Genomic DNA, 26233 nt, shown 5'->3' with positions numbered 1-26233 from the left:
TTCTTAATTCATGCTCATGCCTTTTATCATCATCATGATTTTCACTTGCTCAAGCTTGTGAGCTACATATTCAACAACCAATTGGATATTTCCTTCTAGTTGTTTAACAGAAAAGTGAACAAAAGTATTTAAAAAAAACATATATCATATTACATCATAATTTTCTCACTCCAGAATAGAATGCAGAGTTCTGGTAGTGGATATCTATATCTATCTATCTATCTATCTATCTAATCTATCTATATTTAAAAGGGCATTTGTTAAGTGCTTAAGAAAAGAAAGACCAAGGTAAACTCAATCACTTCATATATAAAATATATTGTGTATGGCAGGAGAAGCTACTCTTTCTTTAGCATGTTTGTTTGTGAATTATGTTTATTAAAGCAGTCGGTTGTTTTTAATGTCTTTGCTCAACATGGCCAAACTTTTTCTTTACTTTTTTTTTTTGTTCTATTTTTGCAGCTTGGTAATTCTGCGTGCCATTATTCCTGCCAAGCAGGTTATAGCATTGTCATATTGCTAGAGGTCATAATTCAATATGTATTTTAAATGTTTACACTTTCTCTCTTTGTTAGTTACCCCCATTTCACCTTTTGTATATAATGTTTTACAGGAATGCTTTTGGATTTTATTTGTATTTATTCTCTGTAAATCTTCAGCCTAGTAGGCAAGTGAACTAATAACCGTCTCTTTATTGCCTGAAGACTGGCTGGCTTCCAGTACCTCATTGTTAGCTGATCTGTTTAGTCTTTTCATGTTATTTGTTTAATAGTATAATTTTTAAAAGACTCGCTGAACACTGCTGTTTTTGATGTTTCTCCTAATAGAACTACTACATGGGTACAATAAGATATGTTTCGAAGGTCAGAAACAAAAGCATGAGAATAAGCCAATTGAAAATAAAAGTGTGTTGTTAAGACGAAGTTGTAATTCTGAAGACATACATAATTTTGGTCAGAGCTAAATAAATAAAAGATGTATATCCATTTTCTGTTATTTGAGACAGTTTTTTTTAAATCCTTGTCCATATATTTAAGTCCTTTTCATATGAAATACTATTGTATTTTTTCCTTACTTATGCTTCTGGTATTTTACTCAGTTTTCACAGAGTGAACATTATGAGCTTATATCATTTTTACCTGCTAGAATCCATTTGTATTGAAAGAAAACAGTTAAGTGTTATAAATATTTTATTTGGGATAATCTTATTTAACAGATGAGAAATTTTCATCCATATGGTTTATTCCAACTTATTTTTTATTTTAATATGTCTGTTTTTTTGATAGAAACAGCTAACTGTTGCACATAATATTCCAACTAATATATTTTAAAAGCCCTCAGGATTTATATTCTTATGGTTGTTCTCTATTCTATGTGCTTAACTTTTACTAAGTTATTTAAAAATTACATTAAAAACAATACTGTTATTTAACACAGTTGACAGGATCATCTTTGGCACATAAAAATTGGTTGGAGTTCAGTATTCTGTGAAATGCATGCAATATTACTCCCACATTACTAGAATAAAAAAGTATAAAATTAAAGTCTTGCATAAGCTCTTGGAGTATAAAAAGGTTTAGATATAAGAGGCTCAAATGATAATTACCAAAGCACAAAACACTTCATTAATTACATAGAAATAATAAAATTTGTAAAATGATGAAATCTGGAAAGTGATGAAGGAGAAAAGGGAGAAAGTTGGCTTTTATCTCTTTTTCTTAAGTATGCATTATAGAAGGAAAAGAAAATGTAAGAACTTGGGAAATGTTTCCATCTCTTATTGTAGTCACTTGACTTCTATGGCCCTGTTGCAAGATGAATGCTGATGACTAAATCCATGTGGGCTATAACATCATTAAAAGCTCACTCTTGGCAGCTTTAGAATCATGGTGGAGCAAAAGTGGAGAAAAAAGATCTCTTTGGTTCCAGACACTCTCCTGAAAAAGAGGAAGGCTTATCAGGCCCTTAAAGCCACTCAAGCAAAGCAGGCACTTTTGGACAAGAAAGAGCAGAAGAGAGGAAAAGAGCTCAAGTTTAAATGACTGGAATGGTTCCTACATCATTCCTGGAGGCAGCAACATGACAGGATGTGACTTAGATGACTAGAAATAAACCTCATGGCTTGGAAGTGGCAGATAAACACTCCTTGGCCTTTGTTGTACACATCAAAGGATTAAGAGTGAGTTCACTGGTGTAGAGGACCATTGCAAAGCTTCACCTGCAGATTTTCAGTGGTATCTTTGTCAGAGTGACCCCACCAGACCATAAAAATGCTGCATATAGTGGAAACTTATGTGAACTAGGGATTTCCAAATCTGAACTCTTTCCGGGAACTCATCTTGAAATGTGGACAAACCAAGATCAAGAATAAAATCATCCCTGGGTTGCCTGGTTGGCTCAGTCACTTAAATGTCTCTTGATTTTGGCTCAGGTCATTATCTCATGGTGTTCCTGAGATTGAGCCCTGTGTGGGGGTCCATGCTGTCAGCTTGGGATTCTTTCTCTCTCTGCCTTTACCCCCACTTACTCATGTGCATGTGCATACTCTCTGTCTCTCTTTCTCTGTCTCAAAAATAAATAAATAAACTTAAAAAAATAATAAAACCATCCATTTGACAGACAACACAGTGATTGAGGAGTACCTGGGAAAGTATGGTGCTATTTCTTAGAAGACCTCTTTCATGAAATTGCTTTTCTGGGGAAGAAATTCCAGGTGACCTCTGAGTTCTTATGTACTTTCTATCTCTCAGTGGCCTGTCATGCTACCAGGAATAGAGTGGGCTTCCTCAAGGAAGTGGGCTTAGCTGCCTAACAAGGTGAACGCATCAATCAGCTCTCTAGGCAGCTGAATTAAACCCAGAATATCTGAAAGCACAGCACATTGGAGGCATGTGTTTTATCTTTTAGAATTGTTATTTTCTGCTTTATCTTCAGAAACTAGAGTGAGGGGCCAAAGAAAAGATGATGATACTCCAGGCAGGCACTTCTCATCACAGCCCAGTTCCAAGGAAAAGTTCCAGTGTGTTTTCTGTGTTGAATTCAGCAAAGGACTCGTGCCATGGAAGAGGGAGTCCTTCTATGTCACATCTCCCAGCCTGGGGATTAACATTGGTAAATGAATTCCTAAGCATGAATACAAGACAGCAGTGGACCAAGCCCAAGAACATACTTGAAACTGGGGATCCCCAGGACCTTGTTTTGGAAGGAACTTGAAATACAATTACAAAGAACACAAAGACACAACTCTGTTGTCTCTGCTGTGAATCCGTGTTCTAACTTTTCAGTGACAGGTTTGCGAGTTCACAGATTTGGCTCGCACTGAAGTACATCTGGTGGCTTCCTTATCCTAGCCTGCCATTGGCTTAGTCCTTTTCTCTAGCTCAGGATTTTACTTATTCTTGAGTCTATGAAAAGGGAAGGACCCTTTCCCAGGAAAATAGACACACTCAAATTTTTGTGTTGAAGTTCATAGACCTTCTTAGGGACTCATGCACCTTATGTGAGGAAGTCTGGCACTATATGGACTGATCACCTGGACCCTAACCTTGTTAGTCTCCTCTGGTCATGTCCTGTGCAAGACCAAAGCTTACCAATACAGTTTATTTCCCTTGGAGCCAGTTCGGTGTTTCCTACTAGAAACAGAGTGGTGGATTCCTGTGCCCCCTGATCCTACCTCAGGGAAATGCCCATCATTTATTTCTGCTGGGCTTCAGAATGGTAGTTTCTTGGTTTGGCATAGATGAAATTAGTACCAGTAGGTCTGTTAGTCCCCAGGCAGTCTTAATTGGACCCTGTCCTTGCATAGTCTAGACTCCAAAAGTATTATTGCTCTCTAACCTGTGGGTAACAATGTAGTAGACCAACACTAGGGCTCCTTGAGACATTGGACCTAAAAAGAGGATCTGATACTGCTTGTGTTTATCATCAGTGTCCAACTCCTAGGTGGGCCTTCCTCTGATCTTTTCACTTTGTTTCCTCAATTGACATCTGAGTAGTTGCTGAGGGTGTGCCAGGCATAGGGTAAGACTTGAAAACATGCTTAAACATTGTGTCCCCTGATCCCTTAAGATAAGCTTTACTGCACCTTTGGCTCATGGGGCCCTCAAATATAGCTGTGCGGTTGAGTTAGAAGTATAACAATGCTGGGGGCACCTGACTGGCTCAGTTGGAGAAGCATGTGACTCTTGATCTTGGGGTTGTGAGTTTGAGCCCCATGTTGGGAGGTAGAGATTACTTAAATAAATATAAAAAAAATTAAGTATAACAATGCCTTAAAATGTGCCCAGTTATGAGAGAATTAATTAGGTTGGTTGGCCCAAGAGTTAACCTGCTAGGAATAGATGTTAGAACCTACACTTATACTTTAAAGCCTTGTGAAATCAAATTACTTAAAAATGATATATCAAAAAGCAACGGCAAAAGAGCATTTGTGAGTGTGAAAGCCCAGAGTTTCTGTCTCATATCTGTTTTATACTAAATACAGGAATACTGTTTCCATTCTTGTCTGCAAAAATGGGGCTAATGTAATCTAGCATGTATGCCTCACTCACTCAGTTGTTCAAAGGGATAAGCAAAATAAGTTTTTAACTTAGAATTCTAAGTAAATAAGTTTTATAATTTTTTAAAAGTTCACTCTTATTTTCAGTTTTTGTTCCACATTTAATATTTCTTCAATAATAATGCAACTGTTGACAGGTTTGCCTAAAAATTAGTCATCTCTATTAAAATGTTGGCTGCCAATATCCCTGTCGTGTAAGTACTATTGAACAAATATTTTTACAGTTTATCATATAGTTTAACAGTAGAAAATATTATTGAATACATAAGTATCAGAATCCTATGATATGAAAATTTAGGTGAAAATATTGTTTGCACAATTTCATCAATATATTTTATAAACTATAAAATATAAATAAGTTTACAACATTTAGAAGTATAAAATTGAAATATTTATTTTTTAGTTACTTAGTATTGGAAATCTCAAGTTAACAAACAGTGACAAACCGCAATATACTATGTGGACAAATGCTTCAGAATTATCAGTACACATAGGACAACTAAGCTGTACAATGAATATGTAAGGATGTTAGTTCATTGGTGGCTACAGGCACAACTGTACTACTTGACTAATGATGTTTCTATCTAAAATGTTCTCTTTAAAACAGTGAGTTATATTTGTCTATTAATATTTTTCTGTATCTGATAAGTGAGTGAATGACAGAGGGAGATGGAGAGAGAAGCAAAAGTATATCAATTTATGAAATGTTACAGACAAAACACTAGGTACAAATGTTGGTGAATAAGGCGATAATTGTGGAGCCGATATTCTATATATAAACATGGATTGTGTACAATTTGTACACATATATACAAATGTATGTGCACTTCATAATATAAATATATATATATATATGTGTCTATATATAATACGTAAAATATTCATGCTATCATAATTTACAATTTCATTCAACAATCAATGACCTTAATAAAGTAGAGTTTTCTGGGACCTTGTACTTTTAGAAATCTGTCAACACTGTTTAGACATTAATTGCATCAATATATGAAATCCAAATGGTTGGATTTTTTTAAAAAGCTGATTCTGAAATTAAAATTCACCTTTTAAACAGAATCCAGGGAATTTAGCAGGGGCTTGGCAGCAGAAGGGGCCATTGTCTTATTACCCATGTATGACTGGCCTTGCCTACAAAGTATGTATTTATTCAAGTTTTTCATCAGTTGAGTTGTTTATATTAGACCAATCACTGTGAGTTTAATTTTAACTTTCATTTGAATTCCTGATTGCTACTGCTTGCCACATGCCTGGTTAGTTGTGCTACTAAAACTATGAAATTCCACATATATATGAAGAATTTATAGGACACTTCGAACCTGAATAAGTTTATATGACATATTCATATAAAGGGTATCAAAGTGTGTGTAACTGCTTCCTCTCTGAGGTAACATCTTGCAAATCTAGCTGCCTCGGCCTCCCTGGATTTTAATTTCTGACTCCTTAAATCCACAAAATTGCCCAGTTCTACTTACATTTCCAATTTTTACACTAATGTCTAGAAATTGCTTCTAACCTGAGAACATAATGCTTCCTTATACGTTTGCCTTTATATAGGGATCATAGCCCTGCATGCATGTTGAGAAATATTTGAAAATAGTTTGTTTGCATATTTTACAAATGTCTTATTTGTTTGTTTAGAGTGGGAGAATAACTAGTTTTCATGTGGAAAGAAATGGAATTTTAATAATGTAGTTTTTAGGCTAAAAAACATAATATCATAAGTAACTACAAGATTATGTATATATTTGTATCCCCCAAAGAGAGATAGATGATAGATACATAGATAGATAGATAGATAGATAGATGATAGATAGATGGATAGATAGATAGATAGATAGATAGATAGACATAAAATCTTGGTAATTGTGATAAACATTATTTATCTATTATATTATTCTATTTATCAATTTATCTAAAGACAATGGAGTGAATGGTTTTCTCTTTATACAGAGACAATGGGAGAGACTGGATATGTCCATTTAGAACAGGTTTCTTCAGGGGCACCTGGGTGGCTCAGTCAGTTGGGTGGCAGACTTCAACTCAGGTCATTATCCCATAGTTCATGAATTCGAGCTCCATGTAGGGCTCTGTGCTGACAGATCAGAGCCTGGATCCTGTTTAAGATTCTGTGTCTCCCTCTCTCTCTGCCCCTTCCCTGCTCACGCTCTGTCCCTCTCTCTCTCAAAAATAAATAAACATTTAAAAAAGTTAAAAAAAAAACACAACAGGATTCTTCAAAGGTAGCTATAGTGTTTTCTTTCTTAACTGGGTTTTGAATGGGTCAGTTTTGCTGTAACTTAATATTTTATACCTCACATAGATTTTTATAAATTCATATCTAGTAAAAGTAATTTAGCAACACAAAATTACCAACCAGCCTATTGTTTTTACCAAAGCTCAGTATACTGTGAAAAGTTTACCTTTGAGGTATTTTTAACATAAACTCTCCAAATGAAATAAGGAATTTTTGACATAGTGAGTAAGAACTTAAAAATGTTTAGAAGACACATGGAAGGAAATGCCTTGTTCTAGAAAGGAAGTATAGCTCAATGATGTTTGCACTCTCGTATCTAATAAAAGTATATCCAGTTCTGATTCTTTGATATTTTTAGCTCTATGTTTTTGGAAAGCTTGCATAACCTCTCTAAGTCTTAGGTCCACAGTGTACAATATGTATAACAAGTATACCAATTTCAAAATATAATCATGAGTAAAAATTAAGTAATTCATTTATGATGGGTTAATAAAGTTTGCCACAGAATAAACTTTTAATAAAATACTATTATAATTATTATAATTCTGCTCAACACTGCTAACTGTTGACATCATGTCTATAATATTGTTAAACCTTTTTTGGGGGGTTAGGAAATTGTTTCTATTAAATTCAGTATGAACATGATTTCACTTAAAAGCAAATCTCAAGGAGATGGCATAATCTTTTTCTGTTCTGATGTCTGTGTATTATATGTGGTAACATTTTAAATGCTTGTTAGTATTGACAATATTTCTAGAATAGACAGCAAGGTTAAAAGAGATGCATTACCATTTTGACTCTGAAAGCACAAAGAAGATTAATGTGTTATGAATTTAATATTACTCGTGAGACCCACTTGCATGATTTTCTATCTTGGATTCACCAAGAAATCCCTGGTGATTGTGAATAGTTGCACCTGTGCTACCAAACTAGTGTCCATTTCCTCTGAAGTGGTTTCCAGGACGTTATCACAGATGTAGAATATAATGAATGTAGAAGCCTTGTCTGCTTTTAGAATCATTAAAATCTATTCGTGGTTTTGAGGCAAAGAAAGATGTAGTTCTGGTGAGATAAATGTATAATTTGAAAGTTTGTAGTTTGAAAGCACCCATAGACAATAAGTAGGTAATGCAGCTGTGTTTAAATGTACTTTATTTATGAAAATAGTAGACTAGATTTGGTACGCAGGCTGGAGTTTGCCATTCCCTCTTCTAAGGTTTTACAGATGCGGATTCATTTAAACCTCATGAAGTTAATATGACATGTTTTTTGTTTTGTTTTGTTTTGTTTTGTTTTGTTTTGTTTTGTTTGTTTTTGAGAGAGAGAGAGAAAGAGAGAGCTTGAGTGGGGGTGGGGGAGAGAATCTTAAGCAGGCTTCAGACCCAGAGCAGAGCCTTACACTGGGCTCGATCTCACACAAGATCAAGATCTGAGGCCAACTCAAGAGTCACAAAAACAACTGAGTTACCCAGGTGCCCCTAAAGTGACAAATTTAAGACACAAACTCAGTTGATTTGGCTGCAAGGTCTGTGCTATATTCCTTTTCCTGATGGCACCTGTTCGGTCCACTTCTCTGCCTGATTCTCCCTCTATTCTATATTATTTTCATTATTCCCCCTGTAAGTACTGTAGGTACAATCGTAGATGTCTTTTCCCCTTCTACACGTGGTTCTCTGCATCTTTGAAAACATTTATCCTTCCCATAGCTCTTACATTTCTTCATCATTGTGTTTCTTTCATTTTAATGTTTCCTGAGGTTTTATGACAAGTGAGCATTTACAATTTAAAAAGTAGTCAAATTGATTTTCTTCATAAGTGGTAATTTCCATATTAATGCCTGAAAAAAATTTAACAATAGATTCTCTCTCTGTCAAGTACCCATTTGTCTTATTAAAAATCTGTAATAATAAATAAATAAGAATAAAAGTTTTAGAACATAAACTGCAATGGAGACTGACATTGTGACAAATACTTACTTGATGAAGGAATATTTCCCTATGCTAAAATGTTATTCTTTAATTCTTAAAAATTTGACAATGGAACCAATGTGAGTGAAAAGTTTATATAAAAGTGTTAGAGTTGAAAACTGTGCTTATGGAAAAATAAGTGAATTTTGCCCATCAGCATACAGTTATTGATTAATGGCTAAACATACTCATAGGCAGATTTATGAGAGGAAAACAATCAGAATAGAGACTATCTGATTTATACATATGAAATCATTAGTTCATATGATACCTGTTAGGACCGAAACAACTTTTAAAAAAGATGAATACATATCTCTGCAATATACTTCAAAATTCTGAAAATGGCATGTGCCCATCCTTTAAAAATTACCCATAATCAATTTTGGAAGCTATTAATAATGTTTTGCAACAAGATGTGGACTGTTTTTCGGTGTTAACTCCCTAAAATACATTTAAATACACATTTTTTTAGATGTAGAAAAATTTAAATCTCTTCCAATTTTACTTCTGAATTATTGGCTGTTAAGAAAGTTTCACTTATTTGTGTTGGGAATGAATTTCTGGTTTTATATTGCTAAATTCTGTATGTATCGTTAAATTCCTTAAATATTTTTTTCTCTTAAAACCTCTGTTTAGATACATGATCGACACAGATGCTTATACTTTGTCTCCATGTATTTCCAAAAAAACTTGCCTTTTATATCCACTTATTTATTCATATGTTCATGAAGAGATTATTACTAGAATATTGGTAGGAGAATATAAGCTCCACGGGGACAGAAAGTATGTTAATTATGCTATGTAACCAATGCCTAGAACAATGCCAGGAGTATTGTAGGCATTGAAGAAATGAATGAATGAAGCAGCTTGACCCTGTTACTCTTATTTTCTAAAACTATATAATTATCTTATATCTAGTTAATTTGAAACCACCTAAATTACAATCATTAGAACACTGTCTAGTAACTTAAATTCACTTTAACAGATTCCGTGGCTTTTGAAACTTAATTAAACCATTTATTAAAAAAAAATCTATGTACTAAATATAGTGTTTTCTTTTACAGACTCAATAATGTACAAAATGCAAAGCTGTGTTTTTAGACATTTAGGATCTGTAGGTTTGCAAGACTAAAAGTTCCAGTTCACTTCTACAAGCCCTGCTTAGGGTAAAGCACGATCCTTGGGTGATCCCCACTTCTCTCTCTCTCTCTCTCTCTCTCTCTGTCGCTTGCGGGATCTCTCTCTCTCCCTCTTTGCCCCTTGCTCACTTGCACCCTCTCTCTCTCTCTCAAAAAAAAAAAAAATCCTTCCAGGTCACTTCTGATACGTAGGTCTTTCTTATTAACCAAGCATCTGACTTTTTGATTTCAGCTCAGATCATGAGGTCATGATCTTACAATTGTGAGATGGAACCCCACATCGGGCTCTGCGCAGTGCATGAAGCCTGCTTAAGATTCTCTCTCCCGCTCTGCCCCTCTCCTCTACTTTCTCTCTCTCTCTTTAAAAAAAAATTTAAAAAAATAATAAAAAATAATAAAATAAGAACTGAAAGATTAGAAGTAAGAATAGAAGCAGGGTTTTTCCTTTTCTCTATCACTGTGAATGACTGTCTTGAAAAATTGAACTGCTCATCCTCACAACCCTTGACTGTGACAGATAAGACATCCTCACTCCTAGCAGGCAAATACTTTCACTGAGTGATAGCTTACTGGGAATAGGAAGGAATTCATTGAAGTAGAGGCTACGAATATCACCTGACACTGAGTGTTATCCTTGGCCTCACTGCCAATACCACCCCTAGAAACTGGCTTTTATTTCAACCCCAGCAGGACAACCAAGCTCTGGTGATGCCAAAAGTAACATCCTCAGTTGTTTTCCTCAATTCTAATTCGTAATCTCTGGTGATGTTCATTGCAGCCATAGTTCATCCTAATTATATCTTGATAGATTGAAATCTATGGGGAAAAAAAAGCCAAGTTTACCATGATCAAAATGTTCTATAAAAAGTGGTGGATAAATGATGTAGAAATAAATTCAAATTATATATACATAATACCTAAAATAACATGAATAGGACGGGTTATTATAATTCTCATTTCTGTACTTGGTCACCAAGTTAGTGTTTATAACTCCTTCTAAAAAATAATTTGCATATTCACTTTGTCAGCACTTTCGCTTGCCTGTCACTGTCCAGATGAAAACAAAACTTTATTTTCGAGGAATCTGAACCATATGCTTCTACTGATTCTAACATTAACTTTTTTCCCTGGAAATAAAGAGTCATTTCATTAAATAGATTGAATTCCACCTAATCTCCTCTCTGGCATTATCTGGGAGCAACAATTCTATTTGTTTTCAAAGTCAGAAATAAATCCGTTACCAAAACAGTAACCTCATTATCTACTTGCTAACCCATTGGTATGAGGAGCCTGAAGTTGCCAATTGGCAACCCCTGTATTTTTCTGAGAAAGATATCCATACTATTATTTTTTTTTGTATAAAAGATACGAATTCTTTCTATGGTTAAAATTTTAAAGCAGTTCCACATCTTCAAATATCCAGATGATAGACGTTCCAATTTTGTGTTTGTATTATTTTTATTTGTGAAGTTTCTTTCTTTGAGCTTAATTTTGACTCAGGACTCAAATAATATCTGTACACTAAAGTGATTAATAGCTACTTAAATTTCTGTCCTCTCTCCCCCTTCCTCTCCCTCTGTCTCTCATCTATGTATCTATCCACATATCATTTCTCTACCCATCTTTTTCTCTCACTCCTCCAGTGTGTTAGGAACTTCAGCCAGTTGTAACGTACCCCTTATTTTGTCTGTGGGAAACTTAGCACCATTCATTTGTTGCTAATGTATAGTACTCCTCAGTGTTCATGACACTACTATACATCATTTCCATGTCTTTACTGCAACTTTGGGAAACATAACCATTCTAACTGTTTTTCATTCTACTCCTAGGTAATAAGGAATATGATAAGACCAAGAAATCGATGGGTATCAGCTTATTACCTTACTTTTTACTTTAAAATAAATGTGTTGGTTAAAGTAATGCTGTGTAGGATATCCAAAAGTGGTGGATGCCCACAGATGGTGGCCCTGACTGAAGTATGGTAGACACATACATGCCTTGCCCATGGCAAGAATACAAGAGAAGGTCCATATGCTGTAGGTCTAAATAATTAGAAGTGACAAATCAAATTAGATGACATATAACCTATCTTCCTGACAAATATGCCTCTGTAACAACACGGAAAGCGAAGTGTGATTATAAAATTCTCTCATTCCTTGGAGTTACATGTCAGAATTCAATGGGATTGGGAGAAATCGTTCTTAGGCCCTATTACCTAGTCCCCAATCTGCAGAGTGCCTAGATTTTCTTTGTGGCCTCCCTCATTTTTACACTGCTAATAGCTGTGCAAGCACGTGTGGACAGCCCAGCTCTATTCAAGTAATCAACGAAAGTGAAGAGTTGAAGGAAACATACATATTAGGAATTGTTCATGTGTCTCACTGGCTTTAGCAAATTTAATTTTTAGCATATTGATCTCAAAAAATATTTGGATTTACTTCTCAGAGTTTAAGAGCTAGTTGAACATGGCAAATATTCCTACAAAAGAAAGTCTTTCCCAAACATTGTGGATTATGCTTCTCATATTTAATAAACAACCTCAGAACATCATGTAGCTTAGTCCACCAGTGACTTAAGATTGAGCCATTTGCAAAATACCTTCTTTTTTTGTTACTACTCTCAGAATTCTCAGAATTTATTTGTATAATTATTACCAAGATCTTGTTGTGGTTCTATGTTAGTTCATTTTTAGCACTTTTTAACCGGTCTCCTTTCTGCTTTCATTCTCTTGTCAGTTCTCACCACCATTCCCCTCCTACACACACATGTTGGGATATGGCTCACCTTACTAGGTATAGACATAGTGAGGAGCAGTTGTTAGTGTAGAAGAAGAACCAAATTCGCCTCACAAGACAACATCCTCAGCAAGGATTATCTGCTACCACTGCTTTTTCCAATTTAGCTTTTGACCCAAGTTACATACTGTTCAAGAAAGAAAATACTTTTCTCATAATAAAGGGGAGAAGGTTTTGCTTTGACAAGGAAAGCTCTGCGAGAATTGGTGTTTTGTTTTGTTTTTTAGTAGGAGTTCTTATACCTTCTGTATTATATTTCTCAGGGTCCCACTCTTTTTGTAACAATGAAAGGAAAGTCTGTTACTTTCAGGCTATACCTCAAGTATTAAAATAAAATGTCTTTGGGGATATTTTTGTCCTGTTCTAGTCTTCTATGATGTGTATCACTATTAGCAATAGCCAGCCCAACTAAAGTTACTGAATTTTTCTTGTTTTTCATATAGTTTTAAGGTATCAGCCATGCTAATATTTAAAGCTTAATTCTCAAGGAGAACATCATCCCAGGTGACATTTGGTGGCAAAGGAATTAATTACTTTCCACTTCATGTTATGGTTGCTAGCTTTCTACTCCTTAGCAATTGATGGATTTTCCATTTTGCCCCAATAAAGCCAGAACACCCCATCACCTTCTCTTAGCCCCTTCATTATCTTTCCCTGCTGGCAATTCTTGAATTAACTTTAGTCTGAAATAATAAAAACTCACTATGGTCTATTTAAGCAGAAAAGTAAATTGATAGTTTAGATAACTAAATTAGTGAAGAAGACTGGAAAACCAGTCTCAGAAAATCTTCAAGAAGGGAAGAAGTTAACCAATCAGAGCTACACAAAATCAGCCACATTCAAAGTTTTGAGTCAAATTATACCCATAAAATTCATTCAGTGAGAAGTTGATTTTTACTTTTCTGAGCACCCAATAGATCTTACTTCCTGGCACAAGATCTTTGGTGACACACTATCCTCACTGTCAATGTTGTTCTTAGGAACTCTTATTTGCTGCCAGGATAGCTTCTTGAGAAAAGACTTCCCATCATTCTTGCATCTTTGCCAGATTGGCTTTTGGTTAAAACTGGAAAGTGGCTGTGCTTGTTAAGAACAGACTGTATCAGTGAGCTGGGTCAGGCAACTCCTTAGAACCATTTATCTTCCAGAATAGGACAGTATTCTCTGGTTCCTATGAAATTTAATAAATTAGGAAAAAGTCGTGGATTACATAATGTTGGTTACAAGAAATCAGAAGATGTTGAATATGTATGATATTCTACCCATCTAGCTGTTCAACATCAGCGTACTCTAGTTTTACAAATAAAAATACAGAAAGACTTTGCTTATAATAAATAAAATCCATTTACTCCCTTTGTTAATGTGCTTTATTCCTTTCTGCCCCAGAATATATGCAGAATTTATTTCCTGTTACTGAAAAGGCATTTGAATTTCAATTTAACCACATTCCCCAGGAAGCTTTCCCTGAAGCTCCATACTAGAACATGGCAACTTGGAACATCTGCTCATGGCACTTGTACTACTCCTTTATAATATCAGCTAAATAAAGAAATGTGCAACACTTCATTTTATGTACGTCTTATCTCCTAGACTACAAACTCCTGTCTGTGTTGGTTTTCTTCACTATGGATTTCCAATGCTAAAGCGATGATGTATACAAAATAGTACCTCAATATATTTTTGTTGAATGACAAAACAGAATGAAGCTAGGTAACATATGAGGGTTAGATTTATACTTAATGTCTCTTGGCGAGCTTTGGATGATCTTACCCAAGAGTTTGGTACAGAATTTATAGTCTAATAGAGTCCATTTTCTACTCCAGCAATTAGAAAGAGTTTTAGAATCGTAGACTGAATGATCCAGGGCCCCAAATCTTGACAAAAGGATACAGTTTTTGAAGTTGTGGAGGGGCTTTGGAATCTGGCAACAACTAAAGAGCATTAGATACAATAATTCTCTCAAAAAAAGGTTCTTATTTCAAATATTTTTAATGTTATAGAGAATAAAAATTATCTGGATACATTATTGTGAAGCAAATCAGTCATTTATGATGTTTAATTTAATATACATATTGAAACTGCCAATAATATTCATGGAAAATTTGGGTGAAAGTATTATTCTTATTTCTAGAAGAAGCTGGGTGGAGCTGAGGGCTAGAGGTTTGGTTTCCATACTTTCTCCAACCCCTAAGAAAATCACCCTGTGAGAATACTAAAAACAAAACAAAACAAAACAAAAAAACTTTTTCTCTCAGTGAACATCACAAACAGCAAATCAAATATGTCTTAATATTAAATAATCTATGTTTTATTTTGGCCTAAAAGAAGGAGAGGTGACATGTCAGCACTTATCTCAGAATGATTCTGTGTGTGAATAAAACAGGAACTTACCAGTACCAGAAAAGTAAAATCCAATTGCCAATTCACTGAGAATATTTCATTCATAACTCTTGATTCATTTTTTTCAAAATCATCTGTAATATTAATATACTTGTCAATAATTTTGTTCCTTCATAAACCAAATTTAAATGATATTATTTAAAAGAAGGTAACAGGGTAAACTTGGCCTTTCTATTTTCCTAAGGTATCATTTAATATATGTGAATTTGTTAAACTGATAAATAATAGGTGGGAGGGGTCCTTGGGTAGCTCAGTGGGTTAAGTGTCTAACTCTTGATTCTGCCTCAGGTCATTAAATACTCAGGTCAATTAAATACTCTGAAAGTACATTGCAAAATGCATAGTAGAAAGGTAAAAGTGTGCATTGAGGTGAGATATTAACTTAACATGATTAAATTTTAATAAAGGTTTCTCACAAGCCACCAATCACTGGCTACAATACTTGTAATATAGAAAGAATCTAACACACATTGTTCAATTGATCATGGATAGATAAGGTTTATTTAATTATTTATTTGCCTCTTCAACAATATAATTTGATTCTATAGTCAGCCGTCATTTCCTTCTAAATTCCTATATATGAATGAATTCTTCATTTACAATATTAGGGGAAAAACTCAAAAAACAATTAATTAAATCTGATAGTTTTCTTATGAATTTGGCAAACACTACATGCTAAATGCCATGATTCAATGGTGCTAAAATATCTGGCTTTCGACAGATGTTATTAACTCCATCTCTTAATAAATTTTCTATCGGCCTATTGGATCCAATACCTCCTGCCTTCTTGGAAATTGTGTATTGTTTCATTCTCTTGCTCGCTCTCTCTCTCTCCCCCCTTTCCCTGTCTCTCTCTTTCTCACCATCTTTCCCTATCTCTTCTTTCTTTTTCTCTCTCTTCTGGACAACTCCTCCTTATAAACTGGATCTGTTCCATCAGTTTTAACACATTTAAGCTTTAACCAAAAAACTTCAAAATTTAAAACTCAGCCCTGGTGCTTTAGTTATTTAATTCTCTCTCTGTCTTCGTAGACAAAATTTTGGGAAGATATTTCTTAATTTTTTGAATTTCTATTTTCTTCCCATATCATTTAAGTCTGTCTGTCATTCAGATATTCATGTTAATGCAGTTTTCATTATGGTTACAAAGCCTCCAAAATATCCAACAGATCAGATATATTTTCAATCATCATTTGATTACTTAGCCACTCTGAGAGTCACTCTCTGCTTCTTAAAATGCTTTCTTCCTCTGGTTTCTGAACACATTTTCCTGGCTTCCTGAACACATTACTCCTGCCTCTCTGCTTGTGCCACATAAGTGGTATTTTGTGAGATGTTTTCATCAGCTGGTCACTAATAGTCACTCTGACTCAATACTGGGTAATGATGTTCTGTCTTATGCTGCATTCTCTTTCAAGGTCATTTTACCTATGCTCGTGGATTCAGCTGCTCAGCCGACTCACAATTTATATATTCAATTAGGACATCTCTATGACTTCTAGACCAAATTATTTGAATGTACTTGTTTAAAAGAATCCTAAAGCTCGAAGTATTCAACTTTCATGATTTGTTAAATGCTATTATCATCTATCCATTTAAAAATCTTTCTCCCTAGGGGCACCTGGGTGGCTTAGGTGGTTGAGCGTCCAACTTCAGCTCAGGTCATGATCTTGCGGTCTGGTCTGTGAGTTCAAGCCCCACATCTGGCTCTGTGCTGACAGGTTGGAGCCTGCAGTCTGCTTTAGATTCTGTGTCTCCCTCTCTCTTGGTCCCTCCCCTGCTCTGTCTATCTCTCTTTTTCAAAAATAAACATTAAAGAAATTAAAAATAAGAAAAAACCTTTTACCCCAAAAGTAATCTTTGACACTTTGCTTTTCTTAAATGTGTATATTCAATTTATAATTTAGTCCCATTGATTTTGTCTCATTTCTATCTCCTACAGTAGCTTCAATGTTGGTCAACTAACATCTAATATTGCTCAATTAAAATACATTTTCAATGAACCTGGAATGATCTTTTATCTAAGAAAAAATGTAGATTCTACTAGTAAGTAAAAATGAAGTTCTCAAAGTCCATTGCTTAAAGCATGTAAACAGAATTTAATAAGTTATACTTTATCAATGCCAATCTATCTCTGGAAAAATACTCATTGAAGGCAAGGCCCAAAAAACTTTTGACTCTTTAGTTTATTGCCAGAATTTCCTGGAAACTTATTAAACATTTTTTGAAATAAAATATAACTGCATTGTTTGTTATCAAATATTCTCCAAAACTATTTGAGGATTATTGAAAATATTTTTTTTTCAATTTTACTGAACCAGAAACTTTGATCAGGTTCCAGGATTTTTTTTACTTTTGCTTTTGATTCTTAGATTCTCCTGGGACATTTACTTCATTGTTATCTCTATTTTGTCAAATTTTGACTTATCATTTGGCATGATACAGGATGCCCACAAATATTGACATCAATAAAAAAATGATTATATTTATATGTGGTAGACACAATACAAAAATATGTATAACTGGTATAACAGTTATAAATAAATATATAGGGTGATGTATTTATATTTTGCATCGGCTCACTTCAATGATAATCTTATATTTAATAAAATGTTATTAGACTACAAGGACTCTGAGAATAGTTTTTTAATCCCCAGAACACTATTCTAGGCAGTTATTAGAATATTGAAGTTACATAAGATGAAATTTAGATACATTACATAATTTTCCAGAAATCATAAACATAAACATAAATCCCATAATCTGTATATTTGAAGACAACTGTACACTTCTCATCTTATGATAAGTACCTCCCAATTTCTCATTCATTAATCTCCTAATGATCCTGGTTGAGCTTAAATTAAAATAATTATTAAATTGAAATAATAGTTGTGATTATGATGACACTTTATTTGTATTTTTCCAGAATACTACAGGTAATTATTTTATAGGGAATAGATTCAATCACAATGTTTATTTATATATTTTTTTCTAAGTACTAAAAGAAAACCAAACATGCTTGCTTTGAGTATTTAAATACAGCATTGAATAAAACCTACTTATAAATCCTTGCTTTAAGCACAAAATACTCAAAGCCATAGTCCTTGATAACAACAAAAGCAGGTTCATAGAAGATTGGATTGACAATAGCTGGACTCAGAAGAAACACATTAATGTGCAAAGAATGTCTTCAGATAGGGTGAAACAAAGAGAAGTCAGGGGGAAAAACACATTTATAATACACTGTGCAAAATCACTAAAGCAATAGCTTTGGAAACCTTACATCTGCAGAAAATCTTGTGGGTCTGAATTCAATCCAAGCCTGTCAAAAACATTGATGAAAAAATGTATCTTTGTATTTAAGTAAACATAAATTTAGGAACCTGCTCCTCAACTCAATTTTTTTTCTGTGAGAAAGGTAAATTTTTCCTCGAGGTGCACTGTTTAGGCATGAAGATTTAATTACGACACTGATGATGCCAACAAAATTACTTTTTCACTAACGCACGGAGATAGCTATTGACAAATAACAAGTGTATTGAAGATTATAATCATGTTTCTGCAAATTGCTGTTATAGCTATTTCCAATAAATAGTTTCAATAAACTTAGTTTCTTTCATCACAAATTTGATCACAGCCATTGTCAATATTCAAACTGCAGTCTGCTTCTAAAACGGGATTTCAACACGTGTAGAATTTCTCAATCTATTCCACTGTTGTTACTTTATTTCAATTACCCATGTCATGCTTAAAATTTGGCATACTTAAAAATTGTATCTACAACATGGAATCAGAAAATATTATTAATTTTGTCTTTCCCAAACAATTCATGTCAAAATCGCATGCACTAATAGGTATGCACATAACATATATTGGAGAGGGACCCTTGATAAACCTGACCAAATAGTTTCTGGAGTTTTCCTTAATTGACATGTAAAGACACATTTTCATCTTCAACTTTAAATAAACAATCTAAAATTAGTCACAGTCTTATTTCCTTGCTGTGGATTATTATAAATTAAGCTGTAAATCCGTTTAAGTGGCAACAGATTGCTGTGGATTATTATAAATTGTAAACCAGTTTAAAGGACAATACGTTGCTGACGGCTCTTGCCTTCATTGTCTCAAAATGAAGTTGTATTACAATTTGTTGTATGTAACTCATACTACAAATTCATAACTTATTAAACCATATTACTATCTAATATGCCCATATAGATTTTTGATGTGCAGTATCATAATAAATAAAGAGATGAGTTTCATCATATTAAGTCTTAATATTTTGACATGACAGTTTCAGACATAAGAAGGAAAACCGCCATTTGTGACAAAACATGGATGAAACTTGAGGGCATAAGTGGAATAAGTCAGATCGGAGAAAGACAAATACTGTGCGATCTCACTTATATGTGAAACCTATTTAAAAAAAAAAAAAATGAACTCAGAAGCAGAGAACAAATTGGTGGTTGCCAGAAGTGGTGATCGAGGGTTTGGAGACATGGGTGAAGGTGGCCAAAAGATACAAACTTTTGGTTACGAGGTCAATAAGTTCTAAGGATGGAAGGTACAGCGTGGTGACTGTAGTTAAAAACGCTGTTTTGGGGGCGCCTGGGTGGCGCAGTCGGTTAAGCGTCCGACTTCAGCCAGGTCAGGATCTCCCGGTCCGTGAGTTCGAGCCCCGTGTCAGGCTCTGGGCTGATGGCTCAGAGCCTGGAGCCTGCTTCCGATTCTGTGCCTCCCTCTCTCTCTGCCCCTCCCCCGTTCATGCTCTGTCTCTCTCTGTCCCAAAAATAAATTAAAAAAAAAAAAAAATTTAAAAAACGCTGTTTTGTATATTTGAAATGTGTTGCCAGCAGAGTAGATCTTTAAAGTTTTAATCACAGGAAAGAAAATTGAAAATTGTATCTGTGAAGTGACAGATGTTAACTAACATGGCAGTAATCATTTCATAATACATGTGTATATCAAACCATGTTGTGAACCTTTACTTACACAATGTTACATGTCAATTATATCTCAAAGCTGGAGAAATAGTTTGCTCTGGAAGCATTTCCAAGGAGTGTTGTAACAGAGTAACTGCCTTAATCTCACTGTAACATAGTATGTTCTTCAGTATGTCTCTTGCAAAGGTATCTGGGAGTAATGAATATTGTAAAATATATCTCAACTGTTTTTCAGACAATAATTACTTCAATTATGATATTAAATATAAGATTCAGCTTAGAGAAGCTCACATTAACATAACAAGGGAAAGGGAAAAAAGGAAACATGTCAATTCCTTTCTTTTATTAAAAGTCTTAATACACAGAACCTGTGATCAAATACTCACATTTTTCTGTCAAAAAAATTGCTGGCTCTCTAGTCTGGATTAAGATAAGGAGAGATATTTATCGGGTATTTATGCTGGACAACACTGGGGAAGTTCAGAAGAAGAAATTGTACCAAAGAAGTTATCTTCCAGGAAATGAAAACTATTAAAAAAAAAAAAAAAAAGGAAGAAGAAAGAAAACACAAAACACAATATTAAAAGTTATTGTTAGTTGTTGTTGTTGTTTTAATTTATTTATTTTAAGAGAGAAAAAGAGTGTGTCAGTAAAGGAAGGGCAGAGAGAGAGGAAGAAGAGAGAGAGAATCCCAAGCAGGCCTCACATTGTCAGTGAGGAGCCAATGCTCGAACTCACAAACTGGGAGATCATGACCTGAGCTGAAACCAAGAGCCAGATGGCTAATGGACTGAGCCACCTAGGCACTCCAAAAGTTATTTATTTTTAATTAGCCAATTATCATTCTAAATATACTTGAAAAACATACAAAATAAATCCAAGTTTATTACAAATATCTAAACAAGGTGATAAGAAGAATGATATGATGATATGCACTTATTATTAGGATAAATTTTGAGAGGAGAATAAGCAAAAGAGTCTCAGAGCAAGGAGTGGATTTTCTGTTTCTGAGGTAGATTATCATTTCTGAAGAAAAGGTCAAAAGATCATTTCATTTGATATAATGGAAACATCTTTTGGTGTGGATTCCTGACTCCCAGCTTCCATATATGAAGAATCTCAAAAGCAGTTTTAAAAAGTATATGTTATCTCTTCAGTTTGGTGTTTTGTGAGCTATTTCACATCCCTGGGGCAGCTTTTAGTGCCAGTCTTTGTACTTGCTAATTCTTAGAAATACAAAGGTAAAACGAATCTTGATCAAATTGCAGTGAAGGATATATTTTCTGTTTCATTGTTGCTTCTATTTTAAAATCATAGGTTTTAAAATATCAAGTTGAGACCTAGAGAAAAAAAGGAGGTAAATAATTTGTTAATTCCCTTCGTTAAATTACTATGACTTTATACATAAATTCTGTGAGTACTTAGGACGTTAACAGAGCATTATTAACATCAATTGTTAAGCCTTCTATTAAATGTCATTTAAGTTATAATGGCATAATCAAGACCAAATGCAAATTCAGGGGGTAAGATTTTTGTTTTGTTTTAAAGTAACAGTGAATTTTAAGCAATGGTTCTATGGTAGATAAACAACAAAAATAATATATACTATTGCACTATGCTCTCTCCCTGTGGAGTTTCTTCAATTTTTCATCAATTTTGTTTCTTAAAATTATATGGGAATATTCTTGAAATTAATTTTCAAGGATTGATTTAGAAAAAAGATTAATGACAAATTAGGATGTTTTATGTTCAAGCACAAGGCTTGGTAAAATTCACATAACTGAAATAAAATTTCAATAAGTCTCTGCCTAGGCAATGCTAATGTAATCCCTGAATGCCAAAATATCACTGATTCAGTTACATACACAGTGTTCATATAATCCAGTAAGCACATGGATACTGTTACCTCATGAAAATTTTCAAGAACTTGTTTTGACAAGCTATAGCCTGTTTAAAATCTAAGATGTTAAAGAATTCAATACATTTCCAATATAATTTATTGATAACCGAAATACTGTAAGTTACTATATTCAAAAACCCAGAAATCTTTTCTTTATTAAAGGTGTTTGATTAGTTGTTGCTGCCCTGTAAATATGCACTTTGGCATTTGGATAATATTTGCTTATTTAAAAAATACGTAGTGTCGTTATATTACTTATTATCTAAACCTTGCATTACAAATCAATTTTAGAAGCATCGCAGGATATGGGACTGCATCCTATTATACAATCAATTAAAAAGAACATGGATAAGAATATGCAAGTAAACATATTGTCCATGTGTACACACACCCACCCACAAGCTGGTTTGATTTAGCAGCACAATAATTGGTAGTTCTATTTTTCATTTTGTAATGAGGCAATTTTGTGTCTCCCTCCTTCCAATTTTTTTCTTTGAAAACCTCTTTCTCTATCATTAACCTGATTCATGCCAGCTACATATTAGCTACACACCACCTCTCTTCTTTCTACCTAACATAAGAAGTAATTTCTGTAGGAGTTTTGCATTCTCTCCAGCAGATTATGTTGTCATTAAGAGATACAGTAAGATTATAATGCAGGAGTCAATGCTACTATGGAAGTCCAAATGAGAAAATAAACACATTCAACTGGCAGCTAGAGCAATTTGAAAGGAATGTGCATTGGAGGCTAACCAGAAATTCATTGTTTGTTAAGGCATACAGACTATAATGCCGAGCCTGGATTCCAATTAGCCCAGCACACACAGAAAAGCAGTTAATATCGTAGGTTCCTTACAAACTGCTGCAAATGAAAGTACTCAGCCCTTCCAAAAGAGTTTCTGACTTTTAGTAATTTCTGTGGTGCACTAATGACAACCCAAGCAAGAAAAATGTTAAACCGTTAGTGACTCCTGAGTATAAGATGGCTTCTAACCAAGCAATACAGGTAATCTGCATTTTGAAAAATCATCATGAATAAATTATACTTACCTATAAGAAATTCTAAGCTTTTTCCTAGAATACATAGCCTTAAAAATAATACCTTGGAAATAAATAATAATATCTTGAATATCAGGAGATAAGATATATCTAAATTTTTATTAAAAAACTACTGGTTTAAGTAATTCTCAATAATTGATATTTAGATGATAAACTAAATTAGAATAAATTTGGCAATTGTAGGATTTCACATTAAAGCTTTAATAAAATAAAAGATTTGTGTCTTCACTTTGCTTCTGTTTTTCTCTTATACAAAGCATGTGGTCACAAATTAACCCTGATTTTAACAGCATTTTAGAGGGAAAATAACTAGCTTGTCAATTTTGCAGCAAAAATAATAAAAATGAATGTTAGTGAAAAAATATGGCATGTTTCTTAAACTATGCATTGTCTATTTGAGAATTATTCTTATAATGTATAAATCTAGTTTTACTACATTTGTATTTGACTGGCTTATAATCTGATTTTGTTTATGCCAGGGGCTGATTAGGTATCTTTTAATTTTTGTGACTGATCTATATTTTGGAACTATGTGCATCTGATCATAGTTGAGTGTTTAAAGATCCATTTTAACAATTTACTTCAGGGCTAAGAAAATGAAAGAGTAATCCTAGGAAATTATACAAGAATTGGGTCAATTTTGAAAGAATAAATGCCAAACCTGAAAAATATCACAATAATGGAGCACTGTCCATTGATAAGACCTTTAGAAAGGAATTTTTAAGTGCTTGACATAATCAGTTTTCTTCCTTTTCACCTGTTTGTTGTGGTGTTCTTACTGAATGATAAATCAGTCGTATTATAAGGACCACTTAAGACTATGAGTACTCATTGCCGTGATTCTATGTGAGCTGTACATCAGTTATGCTAGTTATTCTCTTAGTTGTAATTCAGCAGCTTTATTGAAGTTAAGAGGAAGAAAGCTAGTGGAAAAACAAATACAGTGTTTGTAATTATTTGTGTAAATAAAGTATGAAATGATGACAAAGAAAAGTCTTTAATACTTAAAAAGCTGATAGTTTATATCCAAGTAATACTGTATAGGAAGCTGTGAGACTTACAGATAAATCACTTGGTTACATAGAAAGCGACATTGTATTTTCCACTTTTCCATTTTAGAAATAAGAAAATGCACACTTTTGATGGCATGAATAATAGAGAACTGGAATTTATTTCTAACAACACAATTTTATATGAATAACAAATTCTTTCAACCAATGATATGTGAAAGTCATGATCCTTAGTACTGAGAATGTGGAATGTGACCTTATTTGGGAACAGAATCTTTGCAGAATTAATCAAGTGTAAGATGAGGCCATTAATATGGACCCTAATCCCATATAATTGGTGTCCTTACAAGAAGGCAGCTATGTGAAGACACAGAAATACCAGGCATACTCTATGTGAAGACAGAAGTTGAGATTGAAATTATGCATCTACCAGCCAAGGAATGCCAAGGATTAGCTGCCATTATCAAAGGCTAAGAGAGAGGCATGGAGTAGATTCTCTCTCAGAGCACTCAGAAGGAATCAACACTATTGAGACCTTGATTTCAGACTTTAAGTCTCTAGAACTTCGAGAAAACAAATGGCTTTTGCTTTAAGCTACTGTGTGTGTGTGTGTGTGTGTGTGTGTGTGTGTGTGTGTGATGCCTTACAGCAGCCCTAGGAAACTAATATACTACAGATCTAGATGTTCAAGGCGCTGGTCATTTCATCCTATCTGCTAGATTAATCTGGTATTTGCATAAAGTATACTTACTGGAACAATGCATAAAATGTTAGGTTAACATCATTTAAAATGTTTAATTTTAATTGTGAGATTTTGTTAGGCCCTAGACTATAATAAATGATATTCAACCCAATCTAGACCAGATTCTCCTCTTTTCCTGTATCTGCTTTATACTATCATCATAAATTTTTCTTTTTGTAGGTCTACTTCACACGTTGTCCTTATGAGAAAATCCCTTATAAGCCCTCAATGTTTGTTCTCAGCATACATACATTAAAAGCCTACATATTTTATACTTCTGTCTACATTCCTGATACACATCCCCTGAATACAAGCTGTAAAAGATTTATGATTAGTGAATGCATTGCCTTAACTTCCCTTATTGAATGCCTTCACAATAGCAATTCTTAAGGCTTGTTCAAGTCCCTTAGATTCTTGTAAATCCAAACTTGATTTTTCTCCTTGCTTTGAAGTAGTTAGACACGCAGATCAAAATTAATCTTCGAAACCTTGTATCAAGTGTCCTTAGTATCAAGAATACTTCTTTTCCTCTGTAAATTTGAATTTCTATAAGTTAATGACTTTCAATTGTTAGTTTTACTATTCTCAACATGGGCTTCACTTAATAAATATTCAGTGTTCCTTAGATTGACTAACACTGTCTCTTTACTTTTACTTACTTCCCATTTCTGTCTCCAGTATGACTCATTAATCCTAATTCTTAATGCTTACCTTTTGAATTGTTAAGTATTATATTTATCAGTTTATTAAATATAAAATATAAAAATATGTAATAATATATGTGAGCTTTAGAGGAAATACTGATATATCTAGAATATTTTCTACAATAAAGATCAACATTGCCCTGGAGACTGCTGTGAGCCCTTGCTTGATCCTAAACCAGTCTTTCCAAACACAGAAAATCACGTGTTCCTGAACAAAAATGTATGTTCTTGTGCCTGGATGTTTTTATTTATTTATTTTAATTTTTTTTTCAACGTTTATTTATTTTTGGGACAGAGAGAGACAGAGCATGAACGGGGGAGGGGCAGAGAGAGAGGGAGACACAGAGTCAGAAACAGGCTCCAGGCTCTGAGCCATCAGCCCAGAGCCTGACGCGGGGCCGAACTCACGGACTGCGAGATCGTGACCTGGCTGAAGTCGGACGCTTAACCGACTGCGCCACCCAGGCGCCCTGTGCCTGGGTGTTTTTAAACTTTATGTTAATGAAATCACACCCTCTGTCTTATTCTGCAACTTGCTTACCTGACTTAACATTGTGTTCCTGAAATTCATCTATGTTTTCTGTTAATAGCTATCATAGATTCTTAATTATTGGATAATATTCCACTGAATAACACTAGCAGATGTATCCAACATAGGATTATTTCCAGCTCTTGGTTCATATGAAAATATTGTCATGATCATTCATAGATATATTTCCTGGAGCACACGTGCCAGAGAATCTCAGA

At 34.1% G+C, this 26233-nt stretch overlaps 1 pseudogene; it reads left to right on the top strand.

Annotated features, from left to right (window-relative positions):
- Positions 1-1882: 1882 nt before the first annotated feature.
- On the top strand, positions 1883-2942 carry LOC122467999 (annotated as a pseudogene).
- The last annotated feature ends 23291 nt before the right edge of the window (positions 2943-26233 follow it).

This window comes from Prionailurus bengalensis, chromosome B1 (genome assembly GCF_016509475.1).
Source record: "Prionailurus bengalensis isolate Pbe53 chromosome B1, Fcat_Pben_1.1_paternal_pri, whole genome shotgun sequence".
Classification (NCBI taxonomy): Eukaryota; Metazoa; Chordata; class Mammalia; order Carnivora; family Felidae; genus Prionailurus; species Prionailurus bengalensis.
Note: the sequence above shows the minus strand (reverse complement) of the source record. Positions and strands in the feature narration are given on the sequence as shown.